Here is a 16444-nt window from a genome sequence, read left to right as displayed (position 1 = left end):
TCAAGAGTTACTTCCTTACTTACTTACTGGGTTTTATTATTATTAGATCTTGTATCTTGTAGATTTTGTTGCACCCTGACGTATAATTTATTCAAAAGGAATTAATGACAACATAAGAAGCCTTGGCAATATTGTTTTTTAATCATGTTATGAACACAATTTCATCTCAGAATTGTACCTGAAAATAAATTAGTAGCTGTCATTTTAAAATAAATTTCACTGCTTGAGACAATTACAGTGGGGTCCTAAATCCCATTTTAAAACCCACTGGCCTTAACAACCGATCTCAACATAATTTGCATATGCGCTGTATGAAAAGTAATTTCCATTTATTCTTCGCAAAAATATATTATAGGGTTTCTGAATAGGCCAAGACAAAAAGATTATGATTAAGACTTTGTAGTGTTTCACCTTCTATAATTGTAACAGTTTTAGTAATTATTTAGAAGATGAAACAAATTAGTGGGAAAGAAAAGCAAGCACACAAACAAAGAAAATCATGAGGCATAAACTCTATACTGTCTTATGTTCAATGTTTGGATATTTCTGTTCTTACATAACAGTCCTCAGAAAAGGAATTTGAACATTTTTACGACATGCATATATGATGTAGTTCAATATTGGCCATAATACCAGTAAGTGTTTCATTTGTTGAATGCCTAATTTATTTTAATAAGATTTTAACGGTACAGTTGTACCCACAATTATTCAACTCCCACTGCAAAATAGGTTTATTGGCAAAATAACAGATTCAGGTGTTTGCAACTAACTAATGACATAAGAACAGTTTAAATACAAAAACTAATAGAACTTTATCAAACACTAAATCATAATTTCAGTGATTGCTACAGTTTTAAAATTATTCAACCTGCTGATTAGAATGCTTCATAAGAGCACCCATTTTAAAATCATGTGTTGTCTCAGGCACACTAGATGCTGACTATCAAGGGCTTTATCGGTTGGATACGCTGTGCTTGAGATACAACACCTCAAATAACTGGACGGTTAAAGAGAATTCTGCAAAATATTTATAGAAGAGGTCATTGCTTCATACAAACAAGGAAAATTTGTCAGGGTCTGGGAGACTTTGTCTCCTCTTTTGCCTGCTGCTTCCTTATTCCTCCCCTAGGTGGCGTCTGAACATTGTGGCTGGGTGCTGCGAAAGGTGTGGATAATCAAGCCTCATCAGGAGAGGGTTAAGAGGAGTCTGCTGCCCTGGCAGCAATGCCAACTTTGTTGCCTGAGTGTTAGCCAACTGTGGTTGCCACTGTGTTCTCAATTCCGTTCCTGTTTGTTTCCTGGTTCCTGAACATTCCTGGTTCGTTTCCTGGTTCCTGCATGGATTCAAGTTGTCTCCTTTGGACTGAAGTTTCTGGCTGGCAGCAAACTGACTCCTCTTTCCTTGGAAAGCAGTGATTAAACCCTGCTCACGCTCCACTGTGTTCACCTTTCACGCCGCCCTGCAAAGACCCATTACGCTGTGCCCAGCTAATATTCCTCCTGGATCAACTTCACCCTCAAAAGGCTGATCATCAGCTCCCAGATCTCGCTCATTCCTCCCTGGCGGTTCATCATCACATCTCCTTTAAAGACTCATTCTCCGTTCCTGGTCCCGGATTCCTGATTCACTTCTCAAACCAGTTACAATAAACATTTTTTACTTTCTCGTGTCTCCTGAGTGTGTTCTGCATGTGGGTCAGTACCAAAAACGATGACAAAATTATACAGAAAGATAGCAAAGGAACTGAATTGAGATACAGTTAGAAGCATAGTTGTAAAAGACAGTGGGTCTTGAAAAACATTTTTTGTAGCACAGAAATCCAAGAACTGACAGACTGTTCACTAGAAGTAGGCTATGATTTCTCAGGAGCACATGCTTGTTTTGAGGGTTGGATATTTCTGAGACAGCAACAGTCATTAAAAGACAAATTTGGGTAACATCTGAAGTATCTACGTCTAAAATTAGTAATGTAAAATGTGTCCGTCAAGATTTGTGTTCTGGTCTTTTGTTTTTTGTGTTTTGATCTTTTTGTTGTTGTATATTATGTTCTTAAGGTTTTACCTTATTTGGTTGATTTCCCTGTGCTCATTACTGTTAGAATGGTGTAGCCTTATAAGTTAAATTCTTTATGTTTAGTTACTTTGTAAATTCTTCTGTTCTTCTTCTTTGAGTTATTTCCTTTTAGATTTCAGTTAGATATTTCCCCCGGGTTTCCTTGTGTCCTAGTTCAGCTTCTCATGCTCCCTCAGCTCCCCTGCTTATTTTCTGCCATCAGCTGCTCTTCTGATTAACACACCTGCAACCAATATTATTCTTCACACCTCCCTTAATATTTACAAGTTTGCTCATTCTGTTCAATGGATCCTCCCATCACCCTTTTTAACAGTTATTTCACTGTACCTTCGCCGTTGTTCTCCTTATGATTCTGCCTTATTATTTGTCTTGTTTTGCTTGTGCCTCTTGTAAATTATCTGTCTTTGTCTTTGTCTCAGTCTGTACCTGGTCCGACTCCAGAACCACAACTTATGACAGTGTTGAGCTATCTATATTTTTGTTGGTCGATTTGTTGATTGCAATTAGCTGCTATCTTTTATAATTTGCCTACAGACCTAATTAACAGTGTGGTTGAGTAATTTATCAATCATTTGGAAAAACATAAAATGATTTTGCTAACAATAGTATAAGCAATGCAGAACGATCAAATTACACACACACACACATGGATTAAGGTAAAAATAAGAAGGATTTTTGCTTTTTTAGGGGATTGTAATGGTAGACGTAAACGACGTTATCAGAATATTGGTAAAAAAAGTTAAAAGCCTTCAGCTGACTCAATATGCTGCAACAAGAGTTCTGATGAAAATTAAAAAGAGAGATTATATTTCTCCTACTTTAGCTTCCCTTCATTGGCTCCCTGTTAAATTGAGAATATAATTCAAAACTCTCCTCCTCACACATAAACCCCTTAATGATCTAGCTCCATCATACATCAGAGATCTGATTGTTCCATATGTTCCTAACAGGGCACTTCGTTCTCAGACTGCAGGTTTACTGGTGGTTCCTAGAGTCTCTAGAAGTAGAATGGGAGGCAGATCTTTTAGTTATCAGGCTCCTCTCCTGTGGAACCGGCTCCCAGTTTTAGTCCATGAGGCAGACACTCTGTCTACTTTTAAGGCTAGGCTTAAAACTTTCCTTTTTCAGTCAGTCATTTTCTACCGCTTATTCCATAGTGGGTCGCGGGGGAGCTGGTGCCTATCTCCAGCAGTCTATGGGCGAGAGGCAGGGTACACCCTGGACAAGTCGCCAGTCCATCGCAGGGCAACACACAAACAACCATGCACACACTCAGTCATACACCTAAGGGCAATTTAGAGTGACCAATTAACAGGCATGTCTTTGGACTGTGGTAGGAAGCCGGAGTACCCGGTGAGAACCCACGCATGCACGGGGAGAACATGCAAACTCCATGCAGAAAGACCCCTGGTCGGGAATTGAACCCAGGACCTTCTTGCTGCAAGGCAACAGTGCTACCAACTGCGCCACCGTGCAGCTTTTTGATAAAGCTTATAGTTAGAGTAGCTTGGGTTATCCTGAGCTATCTCTGTAGTTATGCGGCTATAGGCTTAGGCTGCTGGAGGACATAATGACCACTTTCACCCTCTTCGCTACATTCTCACACTACTTGCCAATTTTGCATTGCTGTTATTTTAGGTTTTAACTTTATGTTCTCTCTCTTTTCTCTTCCTAGAAGCTACACCTGGCTTGTAAATGGTAAATGGACTGAACTTATATAGCGCTTTTCCAGTCATACAGACCGCTCAAAGCGCTTTACACTAGAGTCACATTTACCCAATCGCACTCACTAACACTCACATACACCAATACGCAGATCAGTAGGCAACTTGAGGTTAAGTGCCTTGCCCAGGGGCACATCGACCTATGGCAGGAGGATTCTGGAATCGAACCCACAACCTTCTGATTGCAAGACGACTACTCTTCCTACTGAGCCACAGTCACCTTTAAGTTGTCTCCGTGTTTACCTGTGACACCTTTCTGGAAGGGGGCAAGCTTCTGCTGGCAACAACTTAATGCTCACCCTCTACCAATGATTCACATGGCCAAGCCCTGTCTTTCAGTGTTTAACCGTTTCTCTCTCCTAGACATAGCTACTGACTGAGCTTCTACTGTGACTAACTCTATGTGCTTTCTTTCAGACTCTAACCTTAAAAACTGGCTCAGAGTTTATCTGTTCTTTCTTTCTAGATGAAACGACTAAAGGAGCTACATCCATTAACATTTACTTTACCTTCCCATAGAAAGTACTCCCGAATGAATCAGTGCTTCTGTGTTCTTTTTGTGTCTCTGCTCTGTTCTCTCAAACCCCCAGTCGGTCGTGGGAGATGGCCGCTCACACTGAGCCTGGTTCTGCTGGAGGTTTTTTCCTGTTAAAAGGGAGTTTTTCCTCTCCACTGTCGCTACATGCATGCTTAGTATGAGGGATTGCTGCAAAGTCAATGCCAGTGACTATCCACTGTCTCTACATGCTCATCCAGGAGGAGTGACAGCTACAACTCTCTGACTCGATGCAATCCTCTGGGTGTCCTTAAATAGAAAAACATTTTATCCAATTTGAATAAATAACTGAATCTGACTGCACTGTTCAATGGTTAGGATTAATTGGAATGTATGTACCTGACTTTTGTGAAGTCCTTTGAGACAACATGTGTTGTGTATTGGCGCTATATAAATAAACTGAATTGAAATGGTAGTTAGAGCTTGTTGAGGCCATCCATAAGAATAACAAAAAGCACTGAAAACCACCAGAGAACAGAAGCGAAAAGGTGAAAATTCTAAATCCAAGAATGCACGGTATTAACCCATCTGTATGGCAGCTCCCAAGACGGAGGAGTTTCACAGCTTAGTATAAAAGTATGAACAAAGCTGTTTGTTTCCTCTCTTTGCCTGCTGCTCTCTTCACCGGCTGTATTGGGGAGGACTCTCGTGAACATCTTGATCTCGCTGGCAGTGTAAAAGCATGCATCCTCAAGAGACCCTGTCCAAACACAGTAAAGTTCAGACAGTTAATTAAGACTAGTTGCTTGAGGCTGTCTGTCAAAGGCTCCGGCCGAAAAGAATCTGAAAAAATAATAGATTTCCCAAGAAAAGGGGTGTCCCTAAATACGTCACCAAAGCGTTTTTTTTCCCATGCCTGGGGAAGATGGCATTTGAAACTGTAGCTTTGCACACATGATTCATGTGACAGTCATAGCAGACACTTGCCCCAGATGCTAGACCAGGGGTCTCCAACCTTTTATCTTCCACAAGCTACTTTTACACAAGGAAAGAACCGGATAGCAACTTATGGTTAGGAATATATATATATATATATATATATATATATATATATATATATATATATATAAATCAAAGCTGCGCAACTAAAAAGTTTAAACATTTTCAAGAATTCCAACATTGTAATATAGAACAGTGAGATTATCAAAACTGATCAGTCATATGTTCTGATTTTGGATATGCATGCGGTATTTTGGAATGATTTGACCCATTTTAAATGTACAGGTCCTTCTCAAAAAATTAGCATATTGTGATAAAGTTCATTATTTTCTATAATGTAATGATGAAAATTTTACATTCATATATTTTAGATTCATTGCACACTAACTGAAATATTTCAGGTCTTTTATTGTCTTAATACGGATGATTTTGGCATACAGCTCATGAAAACCCAAAATTCCTATCTCACAAAATTAGCATATTTCATCCGACCAATAAAAAAAAAGTGTTTTTAATACAAAAAACGTCAACCTTCAAATAATCATGTACAGTTATGCACTCAATACTTGGTCGGGAATCCTTTTGCAGAAATGACTGCTTCAATGCGGCGTGGCATGGAGGCAATCAGCCTGTGGCACTGAGGTCTTATGGAGGCCCAGGATGCTTCGATAGCGGCCTTTAGCTCATCCAGAGTGTTGGGTCTTGAGTCTCTCAACGTTCTCTTCACAATATCCCACAGATTCTCTATGGGGTTCAGGTCAGGAGAGTTGGCAGGCCAATTGAGCACAGTGATACCATGGTCAGTAAACCATTTACCAGTGGTTTTGGCACTGTGAGCAGGTGCCAGGTCATGCTGAAAGCTTTTCAGCAGATGGAAGCATGAAGTGCTCCAAAATCTCCTGATAGCTAGCTGCATTGACCCTGCCCTTGATAAAACACAGTGGACCAACACCAGCAGCTGGCACAGCACCCCAGACCATCACTGACTGTGGGTACTTGACACTGGACTTCTGGCATTTTGGCATTTCCTTCTCCCCGGTCTTCCTCCAGACTCTGGCACCTTGATTTCCGAATGACATGCAGAATTTGCTTTCATCCGAAAAAAGTACTTTGGTCCACTGAGCAACAGTCCAGTGCTGCTTCTCTGTAGCCCAGGTCTGGGGAATGCGGCACCTGTAGCCCATTTCCTGCACACGCCTGTGCACGGTGGCTCTGGATGTTTCTACTCCAGACTCAGTCCACTGCTTCCGCAAGTCCCCCAAGGTCTGGAATCGGCCCTTCTCCACAATCTTCCTCAGGGTCCGGTCACCTCTTCTCGTTGTGCAGCGTTTTCTGCCACACTTTTTCCTTCCCACAGACTTCCAACTGAGGTGCCTTGATACAGCACTCTGGGAACAGCCTATTCGTTCAGAAATTTCTTTCTGTGTCTTACCCTCTTGCTTGAGGGTGTCAATAGTGGCCTTCTGGACAGCAGTCAGGTCGGCAGTCTTACCCATGATTGGGGTTTTGAGTGATGAACCAGGCTGGGAGTTTTAAAGGCCTCAGGAATCTTTTGCAGGTGTTTAGAGTTAACTCGTTGATTCAGATGATTAGGTTCATAGCTCGTTTAGAGACCCTTTTAATGATATGCTAATTTTGTGAGATAGGAATTTTGGGTTTTCATGAGCTGTATGCCAAAATCATCCGTATTAAGACAATAAAATACCTGAAATATTTCAGTTAGTGTGCAATGAATCTAAAATATATGAATGTTAAATTTTCATCATGACATTATGGAAAATAATTAACTTTATCGCAATATGCTAATATTTTGAGAAGGACCTGTATGTGTCAACAACAAACAGCACATTTTTAGAACCTATATTCACCATCAGCTCATCCCTCCTATGTGGTGAATAGTTTCCATCAATGGGAAGGCTGACACTGCGGGGCTTCAACCAGCAAGCTGTATGCTGGGGTGTTCCCACTGAGGTTCAATCTGATTGAGTAATTTAAATGCTGATCTGACAGTCTGGTCCTGAATTTGGTTTAAACACATTCATGTCAGAAACGGCGGATTCACACAGATATTTTGACCCAAAGAAAGCAGCCATTTTCAGAGCAATCTGGTCAAGATTTCTATAACTTTCTGGGTCAACCAGACTCCAGAAATGCTGTGAAAACTGGCGAGACTTTAGCTGGACATCATTTGGGAGGTTTATGATCTCCATCACTATCTCCACCAGGTCAACACAGAAACGTCCTCCATCTGTCCAGAGAGCACACTGATGTCCACATCCAGGAAGGAGTTGGTTATAAATGTCGCACAGGGTTCCAGTCTCTCAAAGTCACAGAATCTGTCTGAAAACTCCTGTCCCAACTTGGACAGCATATCACAATGTTTGTGTACTTTCAGCCCTTTTTTGCCGCTGGATAGCTTTCTAACACTTTGCGTCTTGGAAGTGCTAGAATCTTTTGTTTTTCATTTGCTGCATGTACAGTGTGAGTTTTTCCCTGAATGCCTTTACAGCACTGATCATATCACATAGTTATTTTGTCTGTACCTTGCAACTGCAGGTTTAGGTGGTTCATCTTTTCAGTCACATCTGCGAGGAAAGCCAGATTCAGGAACCAAGAAGGAGATCTCCATGATCTCCATGTTCAGCAGAACATTCCTCCAGGAAAAGCTTGAAGCTGCGGTGCTGCTTGGTATTTGCAGGAAGGGAATTGATGATCTTAACAACAGGCTTCATGACATGATCAAATCCCAAAACCTTTGCACACATAGCCTGTTGGTGTATGATGCAATGGTAGTTCAAAAATGTAGGAAAGTCCAAATCCATTTTGCAGTGAGCAATAAATCCTGAGTGACACCCCATCATAGCTGGTGCCCCATCAGTTGTTAATGGTGAGCAGTTTTTCTATGGAAATATTTTTTTCCACAAAGTACTCCTTCACAGCATTATTAATATCAACTCCTTTAGTGGTGGACCAAAACACCAAGGTTCTGACTGTCTTATAAACCTCGCTGACCTGACAATGATAACCTGACACTTCTCCAGACTGGACGAACCAGACAAACAACACCTTCAAGGTGGACCCCACTAAGACCACCTTATTGATTCTTGGTAGAATAAAAAAGAATTGAAGCATTCAAAACAGACCTAGTGGAAACAAAAAGGATAATGAGTAAATTATGTGTATTATAAGAATATAAAACGAAAATTATATTCAAATTTTCACAAATAAAATTGCTCTGACAGAGAAGTAAGTAAGTAAAAATGTATTCATATAGCACATTTAAGCGGCAGGGCAATTCAAAGTGCTTTACATTATAAAAACATAAAATCATTAAAAACATCAAGCTGATGTTCATGACATTCATGGGGAAAGGTTGTCAGTCTGTGAATGTGTGTGAATGGCAATGACTGATTTCATTGTAGAGCGTCTTTGAGGGACCTTAAAAGCACTAATAAAGGTCTGATGTTCTGATGATCATTGCCAAACTTCTATCTCAAAAAGGTTTCCAGAATTTTTCCAAAATCATATAAAGATAGCAAAAGTTCTACCTGCATTGAAAATACTGATAAAAATAAGAAAGCTCATAGACATGGGTTAAATGTTTCACAACTCTTTTACAAACAGGGTAATCAAACTTCTATGTGGCCAAATGTCTGTCCATTTTGTCTGTCTGTTTTTTGTGAAATGAATGTCTGTTTCATGTTATGTAAAAATTAGGGATAAATGTGGAGGGGTACATTTAATTCAAATTGTTTTCTGATATGAAACTAATTGGAATGTTGAGTTTTTAGGTCTGTGGAAGCAGTCCTGACCATGAACCGCCTGCTCGAAAGGTAAAAACATTTTAAACTATCTGATACTCAGTGTTAATTATTAAATAAGGTATCACAATAATAATTAGAGACTACAAGAGCAGGTCTGATCCTCAACAGTACCATAATAATATTAGGTCAGTTCTTTATGATAACACGAAAGGAAGTGCCAGAAAGGGACAATCTCTCCCCTCAAAACATGATTTTAACAGATGGTTTGACTTTTTCCAGTCAGGTTCAGAGTGATCAAATTAAATTCAAATTTAGCACAAGACGAAATTACTGGACTGGACTAAATGGAGAAAATGTGAGTTAACTGAAACAAACTCTAGTCACTTTAAAAAAATACAAAGTGTAATTAAAAGGGAAGAACTGACTGAAACGGTGCGGTGTGTTTATAAAACTGGGTAAGATAAACTAAGATTATAAGACATAACATGCCCTTCATTTTTGTGTTCATCAATTTCATTAGGCCTTCTAAACTGATGAGGAAGTAAGTTTTTCCACAGGTATCAGTTTCAGTTAAATGTAATTGAACCAGATTTTGAAAATGGTGTCTATAGTTGAGATTTAATACATACATTCACAATTTAATGAACACAATACTCTTCTTGAATCCTACACATAAAAATAGACTAATCGAGGTATGAAAAGACAGTAAAACAAGCATTAAAACTAATGAAATTAGCACTTAGCATTATTAGAATTATAGCAACTAATAAAAACTAGTGACCTCATTCTTAAATATAATAAGGACTTACTGCACTAGAAAATCTAGATAAATATCAATAAAGCTAGATTAGAATAGAACATTCAGAGCCGTTATAATCTTGCTGATGAATACGACAAATATTGTTATGGCACCAGATGATTAAAAGAGAGCAGCTTTATCACGGCCAAACAGAAACATTTGCAGGGAAGAGCCAATGTCCTTCGACGTGATTTTGACTTTATTTAACCCTATCATGGCCCATATTATGTATAGAAAGAAATAAAAGACATAATTGGCAGCACTGACAACTGATTATTTTAAGGGTAACCCCTTGAGATGTACCATCTCATTTATGAGAGGGTCCTTGCAGAACAGGAAGATAAACAGCAGTAATAAGAATCAACCAAATATGAAAAAAATCACACAGAAATACCCACAACATCTTCAAGGACCCACAAACATACACTCTCAAAACCACCAGCATAGCAACTGCATGGCACATACACTTAACACCAAGGCACAAAATAAGACAACACACAAAGATGCAGAGTTCATGTTCATATACAGGGGTTGGACAATGAAACTGAAACACCTGTCATTTTAGTGTGGGAGGTTTCATGGGAAATTGGACCAGCCTGGTAGCCAGTCTTCATTGATTGCACATTGCACCAGTAAGAGCAGAGTGTGAAGGTTCAATTAGCAGGGTAAGACCACAGTTTTGCTCATAATATTAAAATGCACACAACATTATGGGTGACATATCAGAGTTCAAAAGAGGACAAATTGTTGGTGCACATCTTGCTGGCATATCTGTGACCAAGACAGCAAGTCTTTGTGATGTATCAAGAGCCACGGTTTCCAGGGTAATGTCAGCAAACCACCAAGAAGGACGAACCACATCCAAGAGGTTTAACTGTAGATGCAAGAGGAAGGTGTCTGAAAGGGATGTTCGGCTGCTAACCTGGATTGTATCCAAAAAACATAAAACCACGGCTGCCCAAATCACGGCAGAATTAAATGTGCACCTCAACTCTCCTGTTTCCACCAGAACTGTCCGTCGGGAGCTCCACAGGGTCAATATACACGGTTGGGCTGCTATAGCCAAACCTTTGGTCACTAATGCCAATTGAAACCAATATATACAATATACACGGCCGGGCTGCCGGCCGTGTATATTGTATATATTGGTTTCAATGGTGCAAGGAGCGCAAATCAAGGTCTGTGGACAATGTGAAACATGTATTGTTCTCTGATGAGGCCACCTTTTCTGTTTTCCCCTCATCCGGGAGAGTTACGGCGTGGAGAAGCCCCAAAGAAGCGTACCACCCAGACTGTTGCATGCCCAGAGTGAAGCATGGGGGTGGATCAGTGATGGTTTGGGCTGCCATATCATGGCATTCCCTTGGTCCAATACTTGTGCTAGATGGGCGCGTCACTGCCAAGGACTACTGAACCATTCTTGAGGACCATGTGCATCCAATGGTTCAAACATTGTATCCTGAAGGCGGTGCCTTGTATCTGGATGACAATGCACCAATACACACAGCAAGACTGGTGAAAGATTGGTTTGATGAACATGAAAGTGAAGTTGAACATCTCCCATGGCCTGCACAGTCACCAGATCTAAATATTATTGAGCCACTTTGGGGTGTTCTGGAGGATCGAGTCAGGAAACGTTTTCCTCCACCAGTATCACGTAGTGACCTGGCCACTATCCTGCAAGAAAAATGGCTTAAAATCCCTCTGCCCACTGTGCAGGACTTGTATATGTCATTCCCAAGACAAATTGACGCTGTATTGGCTGCAAAAGGAGGCCCTACACCATACTAATAAATTATTGTGGTCTAAAACCAGGTGTTTCAGTTTCATTGTCCAACCCCTGTAAGTGGTAGTTGCATTAAATGATACAGTTGATTTAATTGATGGAATTAAAAACAATACAATCCCTGGCAGATTATTCATACTGATTTATGCATAAATAGGTTCATTGTGGTAGGCGGAAGTACAAATTAATTTTTCAACTTTTACTACTTGATGCTGCAAAAGGGTGACAAGAGGCCAAGTATCCATAGTGTTTGAGTCAGACCACCAGGTGCTACAAAGGTAGGCTATACTTTCCTTTTTCCAAACGGAATGATTCTGTTTATAACTAAACTATTTACTGTTTATCTTCTCTTATTCCTTCATAAGCTGTTACACAGCAAGTCTGCAATGTTGTTTATTTTTGTCTTCTTTGTATATAATAATATTAATAATGGAAAGAGTCTACAAATATGATTATGTGTTGTGAAATGAAGATAGTGAAAGAAAGAAAAATGCTGATTTCACTACCCAAGTTTGTGATTTCTTGTTCGTGTTAATTTGTTGTACTGGGATGGTTGTATGATCAAACTGTTTATTTTCAGCCATTGCCGGTCACAATACTCATGATTTCTTTGGAAAGGTTGATGAAGAGTCATCCCACTATATTGCCTGATAATGTGAGCGATAACCCTAACCATATATTTTTTCTCCTAGGTGAAGAAGGCCTGAAAAGGTGGCTGGGACCAGCGTGACAAATGGGTCCATTGACACATTATTACTTAGGACATAAGATCTCTGGGGTTCAGGAACAATAGGAATCGAAAGATTGTGTTTGAGGGTTGAAAACGTGTAACGTTGAAATTTAGAAAGTTTTTACAGAGTGACCAATCAAATTTGTGTTATTATATTAATTATTCTTTTGAGAGCTACTGCAAAAGACCTAGAGAGCGACTGGTAGCTTGCGTGCGACGGGTTGGAGACCCTTGTGCTAGACCAAGAGTGGCTGCCACGCAACTTACTGAATCTATGGCATGTCCTGCTGTTCATCAGAATTGTTCATGTAAAAAGTTCTGTCTGATCAGAGGAAATTGGTTAAGGTTAAAACAATTTAAATATTGCTTATTTTATTGTGTTTGTGCTTCTTAACTGCCATAGTGCAAACAAATGCTACAAATTTGTTTTGTAAATTTGATGACTGGTAAAGAGTCACTTTACTCCTGCAACGTGAGCTATTTTATTGTGTTTTTCATTCATCTCCTCAAACTAACCTGCATAAAATATGTCTGCATAGTTCGTATAAATGTGCTAAATTGTGTTTCTATTATTTCAGCTGCTAATGCTAAAGCTGACCTCGGGAGAAGCATGATGAAAGTAAAAGGGTTTTATGAAAACATACAGAGAAACAAATAAACTACAAGACATGGAGGAAAGCCAAAGAGAGATCAAACAGGGATAACTCTAAATGTACAAAGAACATTCAAATAAACTGGGAAGCCAAACACAAAGCAGTGAACTAAAATGGAAAACATCTATGAGCACAGGGGAATTAACTGAAGAGTTTGTTGGCTTTAGTATTTTATCTTGAATTTAAGGTATTTTGTTAATAAATTATTTTATTTGGTGAGAAGTGTATTATGCTTATTCTGTGTATGTGTGTAATACATGCTTTTTTTTAAGAATGCCATTCACTAATCTTCTGTAATACTACACCTCACCAGGCAGATATTCATAAAATAATAACTGACAGAGACTGTTTGGTTGTTATTTCATAATAATCAGGTGACACCCTAACTTGGTAATTTTGATTAAATGACTAAATTTGTTAATAATTGCCTTTAGCACTTAACAGTTATTCATAGCCAAACCAAACCTATTGATGCCCAACACTGGAGTTCTGGAAGCCATTGAGACATTTCTGTATCTTACTTTTATTTTAAAAATTAAATCAATTTATTCTATTTCATTGGTTAAAACTTTATACTGTGCTGAGTACCAGTTTTAAATGTTAACCAGTTCAATGTAATACCAACATAAAATAGACATTACATATAGAAAAGACAAATTTTGCAACAGACATATGCATATTTGTCCGTATCCTTCAGGGATCTTCTGGAACAATTAATTTCAAAGTCATTTTTTTGAAAGCGTCATGGATCTTTTTGCTATGCTACCTCGATGATACAGGTTAGGAGTGCAAACTTGATTGACCCTAAAGACCCAATAGGCAAATTAAAGGAAAACATGCCAAGTAGAAATAAAGAGGCTTTTCTTTATGTATAATATATGTGTGGTTCTTTAACAGAGTCCTCCCCTATTTGTTAGATGTATGTTGCTCCAGCCACAGTCTCCAACCACTGTTTTCTCTCTCATTGTTTTCTTCTTGCGTTACCCCTCTTTCTGTGCTTACACTGCATCTGTCTCACTGCATTATCTTGCTCTGTCCTCATCTATCTCTGCTGTGTTCTGCACCTTTTTTTTCCTAAACAAAGGACTCCCTTGGGTCAACAGAATGTACTGAACACACCATTCCTGCACAGCACTACCTACACAATCCTTTACGAGCAAAACATCTGAAGAAGATAATTCTTCTGTTTGACATTCTCGTGTTTGCTGATTCATTGTTGTTCAGTATGTAAACTAATTTTCAAACGCTTTGGATTGGGCTGATCAATAGGAGTTGAAAACATTCAAACTAATTTCAACACAATTTATTTTGACAATTGAACTTCACAGGTTTTGGAGTAAGCAGAGTGAGATAAGTGGAAGCTTTTCTCCTAAAGATTTTAAGTTTACCATGGATTACATAATGTAAATCAGAACTATGTTTTACTATTTCAGCTAAAGAACCATGTGTTAAATTGTGCATGAATGATATCATATTCTTGTTTCCCACTGCCTTACCTTTGTATTTGAAAAATTTAAGATTTTATACTTCATTGTGTGTTATTAAGATATGATGTGATATACCAACACTGAATAGTATGTAGAGACCAGTGGCGGATGCTGGTCTTTCAAGGAGGGGAAGCTCAATTTCAAGATCGCTCATTCGCTCATTTCGCTGTCAATCAAATTGGGATTCAGCCTCAGACAGATCATCCAATCATCATGCAGAAGCTGAGCGTCCGGGCCAGCCGAGGCCAGTCCACTGGCCGATAGACCCCCAGAGACGCTGAGCGTCCGATGGGCGGGACAAAGCCCAGCATTTATCCAATGACTCGTCTCATTTCGCTGGAGCCGAGGCTGCCCCATAGACCCCCAGAGACGCTGAGCATCTGATGGGTGGGACAAAGCCCAGCATTTTTGCTTCACTATTGAACTCACTGTTTAAAGCACTGTGAAGCTGCGAGAATGAGTGAGAGGAAAGCTGCGTCATTACCAGTGATAAGAAGCTGATTCTGAACAAAGGTTGAGTGCGCTGTAGCGCATATTTAGTCAATTACATGTACACACAACAGTATATATTTGATCACTTATTTTTTGACGTTTTAGGGGAAGCTGAGCCTCCCTTGCAGTCTTAGAGCAATCACCACTGGTAGAGACACCCCAAAAGATTTGCAGCAGTATCTGAAATATGAATCTGCAAAGTATTGGCTCAGGGAGGATGAGTTTTTATGCATGCCACACTTTAAAAATTTGTATTTGCATAAAACGTTTACATCTACATAATTTATATCCACTTCACAATTCATTCCCCAAATTTTGTTTTGGGTTGTGTGTCAGAAAATCCCAGTTTCTGATACTTTTCGGAAACTCAGAGCAACCAAACACATTTTGTTTGTACCCCCATTCATTCACTCATCTTGTAGACTGTTTTTTCGACAATCTACAAATGCGTTTCACAAAGAAAACAAAGTCAGATGACGGGGAGATGAAAGAAAAAGACAATACATACAACTTTGTTTGGATTTGGCACTGGAGGTCCAAAAAAGAAACCACTGGTATCAAATGAAATGGTTATCAAAATTGGACTATAAGGTATAGAAAGAAATCAGGCTCTTAGCATGATAAAGGCACCAAGAGGGGTAATATATTGATTTAAACAAAAGCCCAAAGAATGTATTCTTAAGTAGACTTAAGTCACAATGTGAACATGAACATGCTTGTTGAACAAACACTACATTTATTCATAGATATCTGACTTATTGTGTTAATAACGCAACTTAATTAACCCAGTTAGCCTAACAAGCATGTTTTTGGAGAGGGGGAGAAAGACCTAGTACCAGAGAGTACCAGAGAGAACCAGCACATGCAATGAGAGAACATAAAGACATTTTTTCCTGATCCATGTATTGATTTAAAATTCACCTAACCTGTTTAAAATTTAAAGTGAAACTGACAACAACACTAAATGACTGATTAATTCTGCTATCTGCTATCTATCTGCTCTCTGCTATCTATCTTATCACTTAATGGCACTCAGAACATTGCCATTCCTTCCTAGATGCTCAGTTGATCCTCTGTATGAAAATAAATAAATAAGGAGACAATGACATCATAGAAAGATAATGTACTCAGTCATTAAGAAGTTAATTTGACATCGATGATCCCAGTATACACACACTGTTCAGAAATGGAGTATATCAAAAGTCACACACATACTTTAAAGATGCAACAGGATGTATCGTTACACCAAATCCCTTTCATTTTCTCACCTATAAACCAAGTAACCTAGTTTTTAAAACAGCAGCTTACTTAAAAATTTAGGAAATGTGTGGCAGCAGCTTCACAATCTGTTTCACAACTGTTTTTACTCTTCGAACAGATGCTGAGAGTAACAAATATGCATTTTCACCTTCCTTTCTTTCTGTGTCGTGATGTGCTCGG

The sequence above is a fragment of the Girardinichthys multiradiatus genome, chromosome 13 (assembly GCF_021462225.1).
Source record: "Girardinichthys multiradiatus isolate DD_20200921_A chromosome 13, DD_fGirMul_XY1, whole genome shotgun sequence".
NCBI lineage: Eukaryota > Metazoa > Chordata > Actinopteri > Cyprinodontiformes > Goodeidae > Girardinichthys > Girardinichthys multiradiatus.
The sequence above is the reverse complement of the archived record's forward strand: the minus strand, read 5'-3'. Positions refer to the sequence as shown.